The sequence below is a fragment of the Salvelinus alpinus genome, chromosome 2 (assembly GCF_045679555.1).
Source record: "Salvelinus alpinus chromosome 2, SLU_Salpinus.1, whole genome shotgun sequence".
In the NCBI taxonomy this organism is placed as follows: domain Eukaryota; kingdom Metazoa; phylum Chordata; class Actinopteri; order Salmoniformes; family Salmonidae; genus Salvelinus; species Salvelinus alpinus.
The window spans coordinates 94,468,749-94,490,181 of record NC_092087.1 but is presented as its reverse complement, the minus strand read 5'-3'; the positions used below and the strand labels follow the sequence as shown (position 1 = coordinate 94,490,181).

At 41.6% G+C, this 21,433-nt stretch overlaps 1 protein-coding gene, 1 long non-coding RNA gene and 1 pseudogene across 4 annotated transcripts in view; 2 read left to right on the top strand and 1 right to left on the bottom strand.

Annotated features, from left to right (window-relative positions):
• The window catches only part of LOC139545504 (adhesion G protein-coupled receptor E5-like), a 494,332-nt gene that overhangs the window by 430,749 nt on the left and 42,150 nt on the right, over positions 1-21,433 (top strand). The window lies entirely within an intron of this gene.
• Positions 8,108-9,247, bottom strand: LOC139545686 (uncharacterized). Its single transcript, XR_011669113.1, has 2 exons — positions 8,828-9,247; positions 8,108-8,715 (listed from the first exon to the last, which is right to left on the bottom strand). It is a non-coding gene; the product is annotated as an uncharacterized lncRNA (long non-coding RNA).
• On the top strand, positions 21,358-21,433 carry LOC139568972 (U6 spliceosomal RNA; annotated as a pseudogene).

The following is a 21,433-nucleotide window of genomic DNA, read 5'->3' as shown; positions in this document are numbered from 1 at the left end:
AAAACATAAATATATTGTATAACATGATGTTATAAGACTGTCATCTGATGAAGTTGTCCAAAGGTTAGTGATTAATTTTATCTCTATTTGTGGGTTTTGTGAAAGCTATCTTTACGGTGAATAAATGGCGTTGTGTGTTTGGCTATTGTGGTGAGCTAATATAAATATATATTGTGTTTTCGCTGTAAAACACTTAAAAAATCGGAAATATTGGCTGGATTCACAAGATGTTTATCTTTCATTTGCTGTACACCATGTATTTTTCATAAAGGTTTTATGATGAGTATTTATGTATTTCACGTTGCTCTCTGTAATTCTTCTGGCTGTTTTGGTGTTATTTGTGATGGTGGCTGCAATGTAAAACTACGATTTATACCTCAAATATGCACATTTTCGAACAAATGTATTGTATAACATGATGTTATAAGACTGTCATCTGATGAAGTTTTTCAAGGTTAGTGATTTATTTTATCTCTATTTGTGGGTTTTGTGAAAGCTACCTAGGCGGTGGAAACATGGTGAAAACATGGCGTTGTGTGTTTGGCTATTGTGGTGAGCTAATATAAATATATATTGTGTTTTCGCTGTAAAACATTTAAAAATCTGAAATGATGGCTGGATTCACAAGATGTTAATCTTTCATTTGCTGTATTGGACTTGTGATTTCATTAAATTATATTATATATGATATCCCTGTCGCGTTAGGCTAGGCTATGCTAGTCAGCTTTTTTGATGAGGAGGATCCCGGATCCGGGAGGGAAACTCGTTTTAAAGACCAAAATTGGTTAAAGAAAATGTTGATAAAAAAATAAACCAGTTTAATTTAAGGACAAAAAACTTTACACCTGTGCCATATAGACTGAATGGCACATGGTATATGAACTGATACACAAAACAACGCTTCATTCAAAAATTTTAATTTAAATTATCATACAAAATTCTTGCAACCAATATAATGTTATATATATGGGAGATTACAACCATCCCAAATCTGCAGATTTGGCTGCGAAGAGACAGAATCATTAGATCATTTTGTTTTGATACGAAGCTGTCCATACGAAGCTTGTTTTTGGGCGCAGGTTCAGGAATGGCTGAAGGATTTCAACATTCACCTGGAGTTAACTCTGCAAATAGCACTGCTGGGTGATTTGAAAGGTCATAGTCAATCGATCAATAATATAATTATACTCATAGAAAAAAATCTTTAATTTACAATTTGAAGAAACTATGAGAATAAAGGTTCAGATCTTTTGTGAAACATTACAGCTGTCACGTCGACTTCGGCTCCTCAACTCCGGCGTTGCCGGTACTCTAACCACCGGTCATGAGTCCATCATTACGCACACCTGCACGTCATCATGAGGCACACCTGGACTCCATTACCTCACTTATTACCTTCCCTATATCTGGCACTCCCTTAGGTTCTTTCCCCCAGTCAGTATTGTTCCTTTGTTTATGCGTAGACGCTATTGTTACATTGTCTCATTCCATGTTTGTTGTTTTATTAAATGTTTCACCTGCACCTGCTTCACGACTCTCAGCATCTTCGTTACAGAATACTGACTCTAACAATGGAAGCAGCAGGAAAACAGAATCTCTCAGATGGTCGATGAGCAGGGATACCTTCTACGTCAACACCATGATCAGCTGGCACAACTGGAGACGGCAATGGAAGAGGTTTTTCGCAGTGTGCAACATCTCAAACATACTCTGGAGGCGATGCCGTCAACTAGCAGCGATGCCTGTTTGTCCCTCCTGGAGAAATATGACGGCACTTCATCTAAATGACGTGGCTTCCTACTTCAGTGCTCCCTCTACTTTGCGCACCAGATGGGAGCTCCCACCACCGAGATGAGGAGCTAGATTCATAAGAGGGGTTCATGGCTCTGTTCAAACGCATCATCACACGGATGATGCCCAGCGTTTTGTAGCTATTCAGAAGAGGTCTGTGCGAGAAGGTCCAGACGGAACCGGCCTGTCGAGACGACAACCTCTCATTGTGATGGCCATCCGTCTGGATAATCTATTTCTGGAGTGTTGGTACTCTCATCGCTTCTCTCCCTCCTTCAGTGAACACTCTGGATCAGAGCCTGAAGCCATGAAGGTAGGGGTCACACCTCCCCGCGGTGGAGCGACGCAGACGGAGGCAGCTGGGGCTCTGTCTGTATTGTGGTCAAGGAGGGATCCAGCTCCAGCGGTGTCCGGTATTTCCTAATCCGGGATCCACAAGAGCAGATGGACGGTCACGTGATCTTCCACCTCCTGGGGCAGGAGGGAGTTTTCCATCTTTATTACTTTCTGCTTTGGTGTCCATCACACTAGTTGACTGTCCCTCATGTACAGTGTCTACAGCGTTAGTGAATTCCGGTGACGCGGGGAACTTTATTGACAAGACCCTTGCCTCCTCTCTTAACATCTCATACCCGCTGTCCTCTCCTTTCCTGGTTCAAGCCCTCGATAATCGGCCACTAGGATCTGGAACCATCGCACACATCACCCAACCACTCACCCTCACCGTGGAGTCCATTCATCAGGATAACATCCCCTTCTTCATCACCAGTGCACTAGGTCACAACATCATCTGAGAATCACAGACTGGTCACCCGAATACCGGAGGACCTGCTTCCCCATCCCTTGTGGTTCCATGTTGGTTGAGAGTCCTGTGGTTGCCCTTCAGCCCAACATCCCGGAGGTATACCAGAACCTGCGGGAGGTATTCTCCAAGACCCGTGCAACATGTCTTCCTCCTCATCGCCCCTGGGACTGTGCCATCGACCTGCTGGCAGGTATTTCTCGCACTACCCAATCCATCTCTGAGAAATACTGGTGGCCCACCTTGGCACAGGACGTCACACGCTATGTCAACTCCTGTTCCTTATGTGCCAAACCAAATCCCCCACGGAAAGCTCCAGCAGGGAAACTCCTTCCCCTTCCCATGCCTCAGCGCACCTGGTCCCAACTATCCATTGACTTTGTTACTGATCTCCCCTCCTCTGACGGTTTCACCACCATTTGTTGGTTGTGGATAGATTTTCAAAATCCTGTCGTTTAATCCCTCTTTCTGGTCTCCCTACTGCTCTTCAGGTCGTGGAGGCACTATTCCAACAGGTCTTCCGGCATTATGGCCTTCCGGAGGACATTGTCTTCAACCATGGCCCCCAATTCACATCACAGGTATGGAGAACCTTTATGGAGAAGCTCGGGGTTCATGGTCAGCCTCACTTCCGGGTATCGGGCTCAGTCCAACGGACAGGTGGAGAGGATGAACCAGGAGCTGGGGAGGTTCCTGAGGAGACACTATCAGGACCGGCATGGAGTGGGCTCGATTCCTTACATTGTTCGGAGTACACCCAGAACTCGCTACGTCACTCCTTCACTGGGTTGACCCCCTTCTAGTGTGTTCTGGGTTTTTAGCTCCGTGGACCCCGGGCCAGACTGAAGCTCCTGCAGTTGATAAGTGGTTCAGGCATGCAGAAGAAGTGTGGCGTGATGCTCACGTGAGACTCCAGCGCACCGTCCAGCATCAAAAGGAGCAGGCAGACTGCCACTGCAGTGCGACCCCCGTGTACTACCCTGGGGATCGTGTCTGGATCTCTACCAGGAACCTTCCACTCTGCCTGCCCTGCAAGAAGCTGAGCCCCCGGTGTGTGGGGGCATTCAACGTTCTCCGGAGGGTCAACAAGGTGAAGTATAGGTTACAGCTTCCCAGTGACTACAATATCTCACCTTCTTTTCATGTCTCCCTTCTCAGGCCGGTGGTTCCTGGTCCCCTAGCTGATGCTGTTCCCCACAACACCCCTCCCCTCTTTAATCTCCCTCAATTCAATTGAGATTACAAATACTGTATATCAGCAGTAGGGGGAAGCAGCACCACTGTCCGCCCCACCATCGTGTTTTTGTTGCCTAGCGACGGAGCGTCACGTACCATGGTAATACAATTATGAAAGTGATTATTGTGCTCTTATATTGCGCATAAAATGATGTTCAAGGGGAAAACAGTGTTGTTTACAGTAGCTACTTTGTAATATTGCAAATGGACGTGGCTGTTTAACCATTAAGGATTCCAGCTTTAACTTCTACCGCCTCAGAAACCCGGATCCGGGAGCACCCCCCACCCCCCCACCAGTAAAAAAGCTGAAGAGCATAGCTAGCATAGCGTCACAAGTAAATACTAGCATCTAAATATCATTCAATCACAAGTCCAAGACACCAGATGAAAGATCCACTTCTTGTGAATCCAGCAATCATTTCTGATTTGTAAAATGTTTTACAGGGAAGACACAATATGTAAATCTATTAGCTAACCACGTTAGCAAAAGACACAATTTTTCTTTGTCCACCATTTTTTCTCTCCACCAGTAGCTATCACCAATTCGGCCAAATAAAGATATTGATAGCCACTAACCAAGAAAAAACCTCATCAGATGACAGTCTGATAACATATTTATTGTATAGGATAGGTTTTGTTAGAAAAATGTGCATATTTCAGGTAGAAATCATAGTTTACAATTGCACCCACCATCACAACTCGACTAGAATAAATACAGAGAGCAACGTGTATTACCAATTTACTCATCATAAAACATTTCTTAAAAATATACAGCGCACAGCAATGGAAAGACACAGATCTTGTGAATTCAGACAATATTTCAGATTTTCTAAGTGTTTTACAGCGAAAACACAATAAATCGTTATATTAGCATACCACATGTGCAAACGTTACCCGAGCATTGATTGAAGGCAAAAAGAGCGTTAGCGTTATCATCACCAAAATATATAAATTTTTTCACTAACATTCTCAGAATTCTTCCGATGACACTCCTGTAACATCATATTACACAATCCATATAGAGTTTGATCGAAAATGTGCATATTTAGCGGCACAAATCGTGCTTACACAATGGAAATAGTGTCCAACAACTCAAGCAATCTGCCCGGCGCCATGTTGGAAAGACACCTATTTTTATCAAAAGCTATTCATAAACTTGACTAAAAAAATAAAAGTTGGATATCAATTGAAAGACAAATTAGTTCTTAATGCAATCGCTGAATTACATTTTTTAAATTATCCTTACTGTGCAATACCGGGTGCGCCAAAGCGAAGCTACCCCAAAGAAAATGGCGGAATATGCGTTTAACATTTTTCTACAGAACAACGATTTATCATCATAAATAGTTCTTACTATGAGCTGATCTTCCATCAGAATCTTGGGCAATGTATCCTTTCTCCGGTCTAATCGTCTTTTGGTCGAAAGATGTCCTCTTGTCCCGTCGAAATGGCCACTAACGTTCGGCATGTACTAGAAAAGTGCCCAGCTCTTGGAAGTGCGTCACAAAGAAATGCCAGAATATCGCATATAACGGATATAAATTGCTATAAAACGGTTTAAATTAACTACCTTATGATGTTTTTAACACCTATAACGAGTAAAAACATGACCGGCGATATATTACTGGCTAAACCAAAGCTTGGAAAGAGGCCAGTCCGACGTCCATCGTGCGTCAAGCGCAGGGGACAAAAGAAAGATACTTCCGGTCTTTGGCCTTTTATACAGGCCCTGATTGCGCAATACAGGCCCTGATTGCGCAATCGACTCCATTCAAATTGTCACCACTAACTGACATCTAGAGGCGTAGGCAGTGTTTGTATTCTCATAGCATTCACAGGGACATTAAAACTGACCTGGGACCAGAGGCCAAGATTTCTGAAATCTCACTCCCTGTCAGGAAAAGTGCTGTAGAATGAGTTCTGTTCCACTCAGAGACATAATTCCAACGGTTATAGAAACTAGAGAGTGTTTTCTATCCAATAATAACAATAATATGCATATTGTACGAGCAAGAATTGAGTACTAGGCAGTTTAATTTGGCAACGTCAAAAGAAAAAAAGTGCTAACAGCTCCCCCTATTGACAAAAGGTTATTAATCAGACTGAATGTCAGGGACTCATTTCACTCAGGGAAATATGTTGTATTTTGTTATGTATAACAGAGTCGTGGTGAATTCAGAATTGAATTGAGAATGGCTCATAAATTCAATTAATGAATTTGAATTAATAAGCAGGATACCGAATTGCAATTCAAGGAAATAGAGTTGAATTCAGTAATATTCAAATGCCTATTCGATTCTATAGTTGTAGTCTATACAAACATACATATTGAAAATAAAATACCAAACATGTTATATACATGCATATAAAATATTGATGAAACAATTGATTTTCAGAACAAACTCTTAAAATGAATGAAAACAAGGAAAACAAAACCTGTAGCTATTATATTTCATGAATTACTTAGATGTTGTTCAATATGGGGGAAATACTACATTTCCCACAATGCATTAGTTTAATGCACAAATTTACCCTAAAGCCTTCAAGACAAAGTCAAACAAATGAAATGGTTGGAGGAAATATAATGGTCTGTTCTAAGCACACAGGTTAACTTCTTGGGACTATAGGGGGTGCTGTTCCGCATTAGCATATTTGGGTCTCCAAATTAAACTGCCTCGTGCTAAATTCTTGATCGTACAATATGCATATTATTGTTATTATTGGATAGAAAACACTTTCTAGTTTCTATAGAAGTTGGAATTTTGTCTCTGAGTGGTACAGAACAATATCTACAGCACTTTTCATGACAGGGGTCAGATTTCAGAAATTTTTACCCCTGATCTGGAGTCTGTTTTTAAGGCGACAGTGAATGCTATGAAGAAACCGACACTGCCTACGTCTTCCTCTGGGTGTCTGTACGTCATCACGTTTTGAATGGAATCGATTGCACAATCACAGACCTTATAAAAGAACAAAATGTATAGGGACCTCCCTTTCTCGTCGCGCGCCTGAAGCGTGAAGGACATCGGACTTGCCTCATTCCAAATCGTTGTCTAACCAGCAATATTTCTCCGGTCATGTTTTCAGTCGTTATAGTTGTTAAAAACATCATAATGTAGTTAATTTGAACCGTTTTATAGCAATTTATATCCGTTTAGTGCGATTCTGAGGAATTTCTTTGTCGTGCACTTTTTAGCTTTGGAAACGTTTCGGGGTGTCGGTCGTTGGTGGTGGACATTTCGAAGGACAGAGGACATCTATCGACCAAAAGACGTTTATAACATAGAAAGGATACATTGCCCAAGAATCTGATGGAAGAACAGCTCAAAGTAAGCAATATTTAATATGATAAATCGTTGTTCTGTCGAAATATTTTAAACGCATATTTCGCCATTTTGTTTGGTATAGCTTCACTTGGCGAACCCTGTATTGAAAAGTAAGGATAATTTTAAAAATGTAAATCAGCGGTTGCATTAAGAACTAATTTGTCTTTCGATTCCTGTCAACCCTGTATTTTTTAGTCAAGTATATGATTAGCTTTCGATTAACTTCTTCAGGCTGCAAGCCCGACATCGGGATCAATATGACAACAGCCACTGCAAGTGCAGGGCGCGAAATTCAAAATCTATTTTTGTAAAATATTTAACTTTCACACATTAACAAGTCCAATACAGCATTTGAAAGATAAACATCTTGTCAATCCAGCCAACATGTCCGATTTTTTAAATGTTTTACAGAGAAAACACCACATATATTTATGTTAGCTCACCACCAAATAAAAAAGAGGACAGACATTTTTCACAGCACAAGTAGGATGAAGTAGCATGCACAAGCCAACCTAACTAACCTAAAACCAACCTAAATAACCTAGAAAAAACTACCTCAGATGACAGTCCTATAACATGTTACACAATAAATCTATGTTTTGTTCAAAAAAAATGCATATTTTAGCTATAAATCAGTTTTACATTACTGCTACCATCATAGCTACAGTAAGAAATCGCACGGGAGTAGCCAGAGAAAATACAGACACCAACTTCAACTACCTTATTACACATCAGAAAACATTTCAGAGAAATATATGGTGGATAGCTAATGAAAGACAAAGATCTTGTGAATACAGACAATATTTCAGATTCTTTAAATGTTTTACAGCGAAAACACCACATATATTCATGTTAGCTCACCACCAAATACAAAAAGAGAGACAGATATTTTTCACAGCACCGGTAGCATGCAGCTAGCATGCAGCTAGCATGCAAAGCCAACCTAACTAACCTAGAACTAACCTAAATAACCTAGAAAAAACTCCCTCAGATGACAGTCCTATAACATGTTACACAATAAATCTATGTTTTGTTCGAAAAAGTTGAATATTTTAGCTATAAATCAGTTTTACATTACTGCTACCATCTTAGCCACCATCATAGCTACAGTCAGAAATCGCACGGCAGTAGCCAGAGAAAACAGACACCAACGTCAACTACTAATTTCACATCAGAAAAGATTTCAGAAAAATATATGGTGGATAGCTAATGAAAGAGAAAGATCTTGTGAATACAGACAATATTTCCGATTTCTGAAGTGTTTTACAGCGAAAACACAATATATCGTTATATTAGCTTACTACAATAGCTAACACACAGCAGCATTGATTCTAGTCAAACGCTAGCGATAGCACAGTTCGACAGATATATGAAAAAGCATCCCAAATTGGGTCCTTATCTTTGTTGATTTTCCATCAGAATGTTCTCCAAAGGGTCCTTTGTTCAGAACCGTGTTCATTTGGACCTAGAACGAACGATGTCCCTGTTGAATTAGCATGGCACACTGGCCATGCCGTGCTAACCTCTCCGTCTTGACAAAATTCTTGCGTCGCATCACGTCTAAAGTCCAGAATAAATTTCAATAATATAATTAAAGTATATTCAAAAAACATACTTTAGGATGAGATTGTGACATGTATCAAAGAAAATCGAAGCTGGAGGTCATATTCACCTATAACGAGTGTTTTCCAGGAGCGCGGTCCAGTTCCTACTTCGCGCCCAGAAAAAAATATAAAGTGCGCACTTATCACTCAAAGAGGTTCCTTTCAGTCCCTGACAGAGATAATCAAGTCATTTTTTCTCTCACTTCCGCATGACAACCAGGGGAAGATGTGTGACGTGTTTGTACAGTCCCAAGTGCCAAGGCCTTTTATAGAGAGTATCTTGAAGAGAGACATAGCTTCTTGGAAATTTCACTTTTTCCAGAAAATGGGCTGTAAAAAGAGTTATGTTTCACTTAGAGAAATAATTAAACCTGTTTTAGAAACTAGAAGGTGTTTTATATCCAAAGGTAATAAATAATATGCATATTGTACGAGCAAGAATTGAGTACGAGGCCGTTTGAAATGGCCACCTCTTTCCACTGCTTATACTTACGGCTGATTTTGAGCCATAAGAGGTTAAACTAGATCACTCTGAAAGCTGACGTTCCTCATTTTGAGGCTTGAGTTGTGACTATTTCCATTGTATAACCACGGTTTTGTATGGCTAAATATGCACCTTTTCGAACAAACTGTATATGTATGTTGTAAAATGATGTTACAGGAGTGTCATCGGAAGAATTCTGAGAAGGTTAGTGAAAAAATTAATATATTTTGGCGGTGATTACGTTATAGCGCTCTTTGGCTGGAATCGATGCTCTGGTAACGTTTTCACATGTGGTATGCTAACTTATCGATTTATTGTGTTTTCGCTGTAAAACGCTTAGAAAATCTGAAATATTGTCTGGAATCACAAGATCTGGGTCTTTCCATTGCTATGCTTTGTCTATTCTTATGAAATGTTTTATTAAGAGTAAATTGGTCATACACGTTGCTCTCTATAGTAATTCTAGTCGTCTTGTGATGGTCGTCTGTGATTTCTACCTGAAATATGCACTTTTTTCTAACAAAACCTATCCTGTACCATAAATATGTTATCAGACTGTCATCTGATGGGGTTTTTTATAGGTTATTGGCTATCAATATCTTAGTTTAGCCGAATTGGTGTTAGCACCTGAAGGAGTAAGAAACTGATGGAGTTAGAAAAGTGGTGTATTTTGCTAACGTGTTTAGCTAATAGATTTACATATTTTGTCTTCCCTGTAAAACATTTAAAAAATCTGAAATGGTGGCTTTATTCACAAGATCTGTATCTTTCATCTGGTGTCTTGGACTTGTGATTTAATGATATTTAGATGCTACTATCTACTTGTGAAGCTATGCTAGCTATGCTAATCAGTGTGTGGGGGGATGGGGGGTGATCCCGGACCCGGGGTAGAGGCTCGTTAGAGGTTAATAGAATATATGAACATTGTTTCCAGAGAAAAGTGATATTTTCTTTGGTATCTGGAAGTTTGACTTGTCAGATTCAATTTTTTATTTTTATTTTTTTACCTTTATTTTACTAGGCAAGTCAGTTAAGAACAAATTCTTATTTTCAATGACGGCCTAGGAACAGTGGGTTAACTGCCTGTTCAGGGGCAGAACGACAGATTTGTACCTTGTCAGCTCGGGGATTCAATCTTGCAACCTTTCGGTTACTAGTCCAACGCTCTAACCACTAGGCTACGCTGCCGCCCCAATTAAACTCCCATGTTCTGTGACTGAGTGACATTTGAATTGCACTGAATTCGATTATACTTCATGTCACTCAAATTCTTATTCTACGTCCTGTGGGGTGTTGCCAATTGAATTCTAATTTCAACTCATGAGTTGAATTGGAGTCTATTCTAAAATGCAGATTTGAGCACAACCCTGGTGTATAAAATATCAGGTAGTGTTTTTCAATTGCATTAATCTATACTGAACAAAAATATAAACGCAACATGCAACAATTTCAACAAATTTACTGAGTTACAGTTCATATTAGGGAATCGGTCAATTTAAATCAATACATTAGACTCTAATCTATGGATTTCACGATTGGGCAGGGGCGCAGCCATGGGTGGGCTTGGGAGGGAATAGGTCCACCCACTTGGGAGCCAGGCCCAGCCAATCAGAATTAGTTTTTCCCACAAAAGGGCTTAATTACAGACAGAAATCCTCCTCAGTTTCATGCCCTGTCCGGTTGGCTGGTCTCAGATGATCCCGCAGCTGAAAAAGACGGATGTGGAAGTCCTGGGCTGGCGTGGTTACATGTTGTCGGTGGTTGTGAGGCCGGTTGGACGTACTGCCAAATTCTTTATAATGACATTGGAGGTGGCTTTTGGTAGAGAAGTTAACATTAAATTATCTGGTAACAGCTCTGGTGAACACACCTGCAGTCAGCATGCCAATTGCACACTCCCTCAAAACTTGGGACATTTGTGGCATTATGTTTTGGGACAAAACTACACATTTTAGAGTGGCCTTTTATTGTTCCCAGCACAAGGTGCACCTGTGTAATGATAATGCTGTTTAATCAGCTTCTTGATATGTCACACCTGACAGGTGGGTGGATTATCTTGGCAATGGAGAAGTGCTCACTAACAGGGGTGTTAACAAATGTATACACAACATTTGAGAGAAATAAGCTTTTTGTGCATCTGGAACATTTCTGGGATCTTTTATTTCAGTTCATGAAACATGGGACCAACACTTTACATGTTGTATTTATATATTTTTTCAGTGTATATTTACATTTTCACGTCAAAATTCATATCCACCCCACAAACATGAAGTCATCAACTCACTTAATGCTACAAATGCAAAGGCATTCATTCATTTACGCTGTCATTAATTTCTACAATTGACCTGTCTGATGATAACATGACAACAGGTATGAATTGACCTGTCTGATGATAACATGACATGTATGAATTGACCTGTCTGATAATAACATGACAACAGGTATGAATTGACCTGTCTGATAATAACATGACAACAGGTATGAATTGACCTGTCTGATGATAACATGACAACAGGTATGAATTGACCTGTCTGATAACATGACAACAGGTATGAATTGACCTGTCTGATGATAACATGACAACATGTTGAATTGACCTGTCTGATGATAACATGACAACAAGTATGAATTGACCTGTCTGATGATAACATGACAACATGTATGAATTGACCTGTCTGATAATAACATGACAACAGGTATGAATTAATTAATTACTAATCATCCACCAAGATGGCTTAGCAGTTCAGACGTCATTTTGTCCTCGTATTGTCGTGTCCTGTATATATATATATTTACACCTTTCTTCGCATATCTTTCATATATTTTATTATCCAAGAACTCAACTACAAAAGCTTTCCTGCAACCCGCCTCACCAATTACAAAAAAATATTATTATTTACCTCAAATCTGAAAATCCAGTGGAAGCTAGCCAGGGGCTAATCAGAAGCTAGCCAGAAAGCTAACCAGAAGCTAGCCGGAAGCTACCCAGAAGCTAATCTGAAGCTGCCCAGAAGTTAGCCGGTTTGCTGGCTAGCGTTGGTGTTTCAGCTGCCCACTTTTTGTGGTCATCAGCTATTCCTTTAGCTCGATAACCTACCGGGACTTTTGTGCAACGCGACTCGGACCGGAGCATACCGGGCCTTTTTTTTTTTTTTTCTTCCTCAGTGTCCCCGGATTTCAGCCGCAGGCTCTGGACATTTGCACCCTGATTTCGCAGCTAGCTAGCTGCAAACCGTGTGACTATTGGCTTACGTCGATCCCGGAGCAAACTTAAATTATTCCGGAGCTAGCCAGCTGAGGAGTTCCATCAGCCATTCCTGGGCTACAGTCACCTATCCGGACCCGTTTTTTTTTTTTTGCTGCAGATACGGAGCCCCACCGGGCCTTCACGACTGACTGCCGACGTTATCTGCCCGAGGGAGTTATCCAACTAGCACCACCGTCGCGACGTTACCTGAACGCTCATCTGGGGCCCGCTAATCGTTAGCTGTCTTATCGGCTGCTATCTGAATAAGTATATCGGACATTTTTTTCTTGGGTCACTATATCTATTTTGCCAATTGGATTGATCCCCTCTACCACACGGAACCCCACTAATCTACCGACGGAAACGCACGAGGTGTCTAAAAATAGACCTCCATCCTATGCTATCTTGCTACCGATAGCCATCTACCCGGCCAGCTGTCTGGATCGCCGTGACCCCAACCAACCTCTACTCACTGGACCCTTATTGATCACTCGATTAAGCATGCCTCTCCTTAATGTAAATATGCCTTGTCCATTGCTGTTCTGGTTAGTGTTTATTGGCTTATTTCACTGTAGAGCCTCTAGCCCTGCTCACTATACCATATCCAACCTTTCAGTTCCAACACCCACATATGCGATGACATCACCTGGTTTCAATGATGTTTCTAGAGACAATATCTCTCTCATCATCACTCAATACCTAGGTTTACCTCCACTGTATTCACATCCTACCATACCTTTGTCTGTACATTATTCCTTTAAACTATTTTATCGCCCCCAGAAACGTCCTTTTACTCTCTGTTCTAGACGACCAATTCTCATAGCTTTTAGCCGTACCCTTATCCTACTCCTCCTCTGTTCCTCTGGTGATGTAGAGTTGAATCCAGGCCCTGCAGTACCTAGCTCCACTCCTATTCCCCAGGCGCTCTCTTTTGATGACTTCTGTAACCGTAATAGCCTTGGTTTCATGCATGTTAACATTAGAAGCCTCCTCCCTAAGTTTGTTTTGTTCACTGCTTTAGCACACTCTGCCAACCCGGATGTTTTAGCCGTGTCTGAATCCTGGCTTAGGAAGACCACCAAAAATTCTGACATTTTCATCCCCAGCTACAAGATTTTCAGACAAGATAGAACGGCCAAAGGGGGCGGTGTTGCAATCTACTGCAAAGATTGCCTGCAGAGTTCTGTTTTACTATCCAGGTCTGTTCCCAAACAATTTGAACTTCTACTTTTAAAAATCCACCTCTCTAAAAACAAGTCTCTCACCGTTGCCGCCTGCTATAGACCACCCTCTGCCCCCAGCTGTGCTCTGGACACCATATGTGAACTGATTGCCCCCCATCTATCTTCAGAGCTCGTGCTGCTAGGCGACCTAAATTGGAACATGCTTAACACCCCAGCCATCCTACAATCTAAACTTGATGCCCTCAATCTCTCACAAATTATCAATGAACCTACCAGGTACCACCCCAATTCCGTAAACACGGGTACCCTCATAGATATCATCCTAACCAACTTGCCCTCCAAATACACCTCTGCTGTTTTCAACCAAGATCTCAGCGATCACTGCCTCATTGCCTGCATCCGTAATGGGTCAGCGGTCAAACGACCTCCACTCATCACTGTCAAACGCTCCCTGAAACACTTCAGCGAGCAGGCCTTTCTAATCGACCTGGCCGAGGTATCCTGGAAGGATATTGATCTCATCCCGTCAGTAGAGGATGCCTGGATATTTTAAAAAAATGCCTTCCTCACCATCTTGAATAAGCATGCCCCATTCAAGAAATTTAGAACCAGGAACAGATATAGCCCTTGGTTCTCTCCTGACCTGACTGCCCTTAACCAACAGAAAAACATCCTATGGCGTTCTGCATTAGCATCGAACAGCCCCCGTGATATGCAACTTTTCAGGGAAGCTAGAAACCAATATACACAGGCAGTTAGAAAAGCCAAGGCTAGCTTTTTCAAGCAGAAATTTGCTCCCTGCAACACAAATTCAAAAAAGTTCTGGGACACTGTAAAGTCCATGGAGAATAAGAACACCTCCTCCCAGCTTCCAACTGCACTGAAGATAGGAAACACTGTCACCACCGACAAATCCACTATAATTGAGAATTTCAATAAGCATTTTTCTACGGCTGGCCATGCTTTCCACCTGGCTACCCCTACCCCGGTCAACAGCACTGCCCTCCCCTCTGCTACTCGCCCAAGCCTTCCCCATTTCTCTTTCTCCCAAATACAGTCAGCTGATGTTCTGAAAGAGCTGCAAAATCTGGACCCTTACAAATCAGCCGGGCTAGATAATCTGGACCCTTTCTTTCTAAAACTATCTGCTGAAATTGTTGCCACCCCTATTACTAGCCTTTTCAACCTCTCTTTCGTGTCGTCTGAGATTCCCAAAGATTGGAAAGCAGCTGCGGTTATCCCCCTCTTCAAAGGGGGGGACACTCTTGACCCTAACAGCTACAGACCTATATCTATCCTACCCTGCCTTTCTAAGGTCTTCGAAAGCCAAGTCAACAAACAGATTACCAACCATTTCGAATCCCACCATACCTTCTCCGCTATGCAATCTGGTTTCAGAGCTGGTCATGGGTGCACCTCAGCCACGCTCAAGGTCATAAACGATATCTTAACCGCCATCGATAGGAAACAATACTGTGCAGCCGTATTCATTGACCTGGCCAAGGCTTTTGACTCTGTCAATCACCACATCCTCATCGGCAGACTCGACAGCCTTGGTTTCTCTAATGATTGCCTCGCCTGGTTCACCAACTACTTCTCTGATCGAGTTCAGTGTGTCAAATCGGAGGGTCTGTTGTCCGGGCCTCTGGCAGTCTCTATGGGGGTGCCACAGGGTTCAATTCTTGGACCGACTCTCTTCTCTGTATACATCAATGATGTCGCTCTTGCTGCTGGTGATTCTCTGATCCACCTCTACGCAGACGACACTATTCTGTATACCTCTGGCCCTTCTTTTGACACTGTGTTAACAACCCTCCAGGCGAGCTTCAATGCCATACAACTCTCCTTCCGTGGCCTCCAATTGCTCTTAAATACAAGTAAAACTAAATGCATGCTCTTCAACCGATCGCTGCCTGCACCTGCCCGCCTGTCCAACATCACTACTCTGGACGGCTCTGACTTAGAATATGTGGACAACTACAAATACCTAGGTGTCTGGTTAGACTGTAAACTCTCCTTCCAGACTCACATCAAACATCTCCAATCCAAAGTTAAATCTAGAATTGGCTTCCTATTCCGCAACAAAGCATCCTTCACTCATGCTGCCAAACATACCCTTGTAAAACTGACCATCCTACCAATCCTCGACTTCGGTGATGTCATTTACAAAATAGCCTCCAAAACCCTACTCAATAAATTGGATGCAGTCTATCACAGTGCCATCCGTTTTGTCACCCAAAGCCCCATATACTACCCACCACTGCGACCTGTACACTCTCGTTGGCTGGCCCTCGCTTCATACTCGTCGCCAAACCCACTGGCTCCAGGTCATCTACAAGACCCTGCTAGGTAAAGTCCCCCCTTATCTCAGCTCGCTGGTCACCATAGCAGCACCTACCTGTAGCACGCGCTCCAGCAGGTATATCTCTCTGGTCACCCCCAAAACCAATTCTTCCTTTGGCCGCCTCTCCTTCCAGTTCTCTGCTGCCAATGACTGGAACGAACTACAAAAATCTCTGAAACTGGAAACACTTATCTCCCTCACTAGCTTTAAGCACCAGCTGTCAGACCAGCTCATAGATTACTGCACCTGTACATAGCCCATCTATAATTTAGCCCAAACAACTACCTCTTTACCTACTGTATTTATTTATTTATTTTGCTCCTTTGCACCCCATTATTTCTATCTCTACTTTACACTTTCTTCCACTGCAAACCAACCATTCCAGTGTTTTTTTTAAGTTTTTTTACTTTATTGTATTTATTGTATTTACTTCGCCACCATGACCTTTTTTATATTTTTATTTATTTATATATATATTTTGTTTGCCTTTACCTCCCTTATCTCACCTCACTTGCTCACATTGTATATAGACTTATTTTTCACTGTATTATTGACTGTATGTTTGTTTTACTCCATGTGTAACTATGTGTTGTTGTATGTGTCGAACTGCTTTGCTTTATCTTGGCCAGGTCGCAATTGTAAATGAGAACGTGTCCTCAATTTGCCTACCTGGTTAAATAAAGGTGAAATAAAATAAAATAAATAAAAATTGACCTGTCTGATAATAACATGACAACAGGTATGAATTGACCTGTCTGATAATAACATGACAACAGGTATGAATTGACCTGTCTGATGATAACATGACAACAGGTATGAATTGACCTGTCTGATAATAACATGACAACAGGTATGAATTGACCTGTCTGATGACATGACAACAGGTATGAATTGACCTGTCTGATGATAACATGACAACATGTTGAATTGACCTGTCTGATGATAACATGACAACAGGTATGAATTGACCTGTCTGATGATGACATGACAACAGGTATGAATTGACCTGTCTGATAATAACATGACAACAGGTATGAATTGACCTGTCTGATGATAACATGACAACAGGTATGAATTGACCTGTCTGATAATAACATGACAACAGGTATGAATTGACCTGTCTGATGATAACATGACAACATGTTGAATTGACCTGTCTGATGATAACATGACAACAGGTATGAATTGACCTGTCTGATGATGACATGACAACAGGTATGAATTGACCTGTCTGATAATAACATGACAACAGGTATGAATTGACCTGTCTGATGATAACATGACAACAGGTATGAATTGACCTGTCTGATAATAACATGACAACAGGTATGAATTGACCTGTCTGATGACATGACAACAGGTATGAATTGACCTGTCTGATAACATGACAACAGGTATGAATTGACCTGTCTGATGATAACATGACAACATGTTGAATTGACCTGTCTGATGATAACATGACAACAGGTATGAATTGACCTGTCTGATGATGACATGACAACAGGTATGAATTGACCTGTCTGATAATAACATGACAACAGGTATGAATTGACCTGTCTGATGACATGACATCATGTATGAATTGACCTGTCTGATGATAACATGACAACATGTTGAATTGACCTGTCTGATGATAACATGACAACAGGTATGAATTGACCTGTCTGATGATGACATGACAACAGGTATGAATTGACCTGTCTGATGATAACATGACAACAGGTATGAATTGACCTGTCTGATAATAACATGACAACAGGTATGAATTGACCTGTCTGATGATAACATGACAACAGGTATGAATTGACCTGTCTGATAATAACATGACAACAGGTATGAATTGACCTGTCTGATGACATGACAACAGGTATGAATTGACCTGTCTGATAACATGACAACAGGTATGAATTGACCTGTCTGATGATAACATGACAACATGTTGAATTGACCTGTCTGATGATAACATGACAACAGGTATGAATTGACCTGTCTGATGATGACATGACAACAGGTATGAATTGACCTGTCTGATAATAACATGACAACAGGTATGAATTGACCTGTCTGATGACATGACATCATGTATGAATTGACCTGTCTGATGATAACATGACAACAGGTATGAATTGACCTGTCTGATGATAACATGACAACAGGTATGAATTGACCTGTCTGATGATAACATCTATTAATTGCATTGTGAGTTTACTGAATTAATTTCCATCTAACATTGCATCTAACACATCTCTCTCTCTTTTTGTCACTCTCCCTTTTTCTCTCGTTCTTTCTCTCCCCCTTTTTATAGTTTCTCTCTCCCCCTTTCTCTCTCTCCTCTTTTCTCATTCTCCCTCTCCCCCTTCTGTCTCTTCTCCCTTTTCTCTCTCCCCCCACCACCAGTTTTAAAAACTTTTATTGAACCACACTGGCAATGTGTGTCAACATGAAAGCTGAAACAGTCACCTTCCAACCACAGCCAGGCCACATATGAATCTCTAGTTCTCTGTCGCTCTCTTTACCGTTTCCCTCTCCTCTGCTGTTTCTCTCGTTCTCCTTCTCTACTACTCTTCTGTGTCACTCTATTCTGCTTATCTCGCTACTAAATGGGGAGTTATAAGTGTCTTTGGCCGGGCCATGTTGCAGAGCGGGGGAAGGGTGAGGAACAAAGACCAGGGGAAAAGCAACTCAAACCAGCAGAGGAAGGAGTCCAAAAGCTCTAATTCAGAAAACGCTGAGCTTATTACACTACATTTTAGTCTAGAATCATTCCTTAAAATAATGAATTAAATGTCTCTACATCTATAGCTAAACTCAAAATGTCACAAAACAACAGTTTTTACAGTTGATCATTGATCACTTTCTTTCTTACCAAATAGGACATTTTCACATAAGGTAGACGGTTTTAAAATCCCCATGTTAGGGTTTCTTTCTCCTTTTTCTCGCTCTCTCTCCTTTTTTTCTCTCACTTCCTCTCTCTTTATCTCTCCTTTTTGACTCTTTCTGTCTCCTTTCTTTTTGTTTCTCTCCCTTCTTTTTCTCTTTCTCTCTCTCGCGCCCTTCTGATTTTCCCTCTCTCCTTTTACTTTCTCTCTCTCTCCCCTTTTACTTTCTCACTTCCACTCTGTCTCTTCTCTTTATCTCTCCTTTTTTACTCTTTCTCTCTCCCCCTTTTCTCTCTCTCCCCCTTCTTTTTGTCTCTCTCTCCTCTTTTCTCATTCTCCCTCTCCCCCTTCTGTCTCTTCTCCCTTTTCTCTCTCCCCCCACCACCAGTTTTAAAAACTCTTATTGAACCACACTGGCAATGTGTGTCAACATGAAAGCTGAAACAGTCACCTTCCAACCACAGCCAGGCCACATATGAATCTCTAGTTCTCTGTCGCTCTCTTTACCGTTTCCCTCTTCTCTGCTGTTTCTCTCGTTCTCCTTCTCTACTACTCTTCTGTGTCGCTCTATTCTGCTTATCTCGCTACTAAATGGGGAGTTATAAGTGTCTTTGGCCGGGCCATGTTGCAGAGAGCGGGGGAAGGGTGAGGAACAAAGACCAGGGGAAAAGCAACTCAAACCAGCAGAGGAAGGAGTCCAAAAGCTCTAATTCAGAAAACGCTGAGCTTATTACACTACATTTTAGTCTAGAATCATTCCTTAAAATAATGAATTAAATGTCTCTACATCTATAGCTAAACTCAAAATGTCACAAAACAACAGTTTTTACAGTTGATCATTGATCACTTTCTTTCTTACCAAATAGGACATTTTCACATAAGGTAGACGGTTTTAAAATCCCCATGTTAGGGGTTCTTTCTCCTTTTTCTCGCTCTCTCTCCTTTTTTTCTCTCACTTCCTCTCTCTTTATCTCTCCTTTTTGACTCTTTCTGTCTCCTTTCTTTTTGTTTCTCTCCCTTCTTTTTCTCTTTCTCTCTCTCGCGCCCTTCTGATTTTCTTTCTCTCCTTTTTCCCTCTCTCCTTTTACTTACTCTCTCTCTCCCCTTTTACTTTCTCACTTCCACTCTGTCTCTTCTCTTTATCTGTCCTTTTTTACTCTTTCTCTCTCCCCCTTTTCTCTCTCCCCCTTCTTTTTGTCTCTCTCTCCTCTTTTCTCATTCTCCCTCTCCCCCTTCTGTCTCTTCTCCCCTTTCTCTCTCCCCCCACCACCAGTTTTAAAAACTCTTATTGAACCACACTGGCAATGTGTGTCAACATGAAAGCTGAAACAGTCACCTTCCAACCACAGCCAGGCCACATATGAATCTACCTAGCTCTCTGTCGCTCTCTTTACCGTTTCCCTCTTCTCTGCTGTTTCTCTCGTTCTCCTTCTCTACTACTCTTTCTGTGTCGCTCTATTCTGCTTATCTCGCTACTAAATGGGGAGTTATAAGTGTCTTTGGCCGGGCCATGCTGCAGAGGACCAGGGGGAAGGGTGAGGAACAAAGACCAGGGGAAAAGCAACTCAAACCAGCAGAGGAAGGAGTCCAAAAGCTTCTAGTTCAGAAAACGCTGAGCTTAATACACTACATTTTAGTCTACATTCATTCCTTAAAATAATGAATTAAATGTCTCTACGTGCTCTAGCTTCAGAGTCAAAACGTCACAAAACAACAGTCTTTACAGTTGATCATTGATCACTTTCTTTCTTACCAAATAGCACATTTTCACATAAGGTAGACGGTTTTAAAACCCCCATGTTAGGGTTTCTCTCTCCCTCTCTCTTTTTCTCTTCTCTTTTTCTCTCCTTTTTGACTCTTTCTGTCTCTCCCTTTTTGTTTCTCTCCCCCCTTCTTTTTCTCTTTCTCTCTCTCGCGCCCTTCTGATTTTCTTTCTCTCCCTCCCCTTTTACTTTCTCACTTCCTCTGTCTCTTCTCTTTATATCTCCTTTTTGACGCTTTCTCTCTCCCCTTTCTCTCTCTCTCCTTCTTTTTGTCTCTCTCTTCTTCCCTCATGTTAGGGTTTCTCTCTCGTAGGCTTCACATTTCCTGCTACGTCTGTGTGTGAGGACATTTTGTGAATGCAGTCCCAGAGCGTGTCGGGCTTCAGTCAGCTGGGTGGAGTTTTGTGGGAGGGCTTTTGTTGCGTCGTCATGTTCTACCCTATCGGCAGGCCTAGACGGGACCAGTGTTACTCGCGTCTCACCCAGCATACATTGCAAACTCTGAGGCAGAGGCTAGAACATTACAACACACAAGGTGGCCATTATTATCTCTACCAGGTTCATGTCTATACAATATCCTGTGGAAATCTTCTCAGGGTGGTTGTTGAGCCTCATTGAGAGGTCTGTTTGACCCCAACCAGGACCCGAAACGTAGGGGGGTTGTGCTCTATATATGAGGGCCTCGCCTATGTCTGTGTTGTGCTCGCTTCGGCAGACACATATACTAGAAAATTGGAACAATACAGAGAAGATTAGCATGGCCCCTGCGCAAG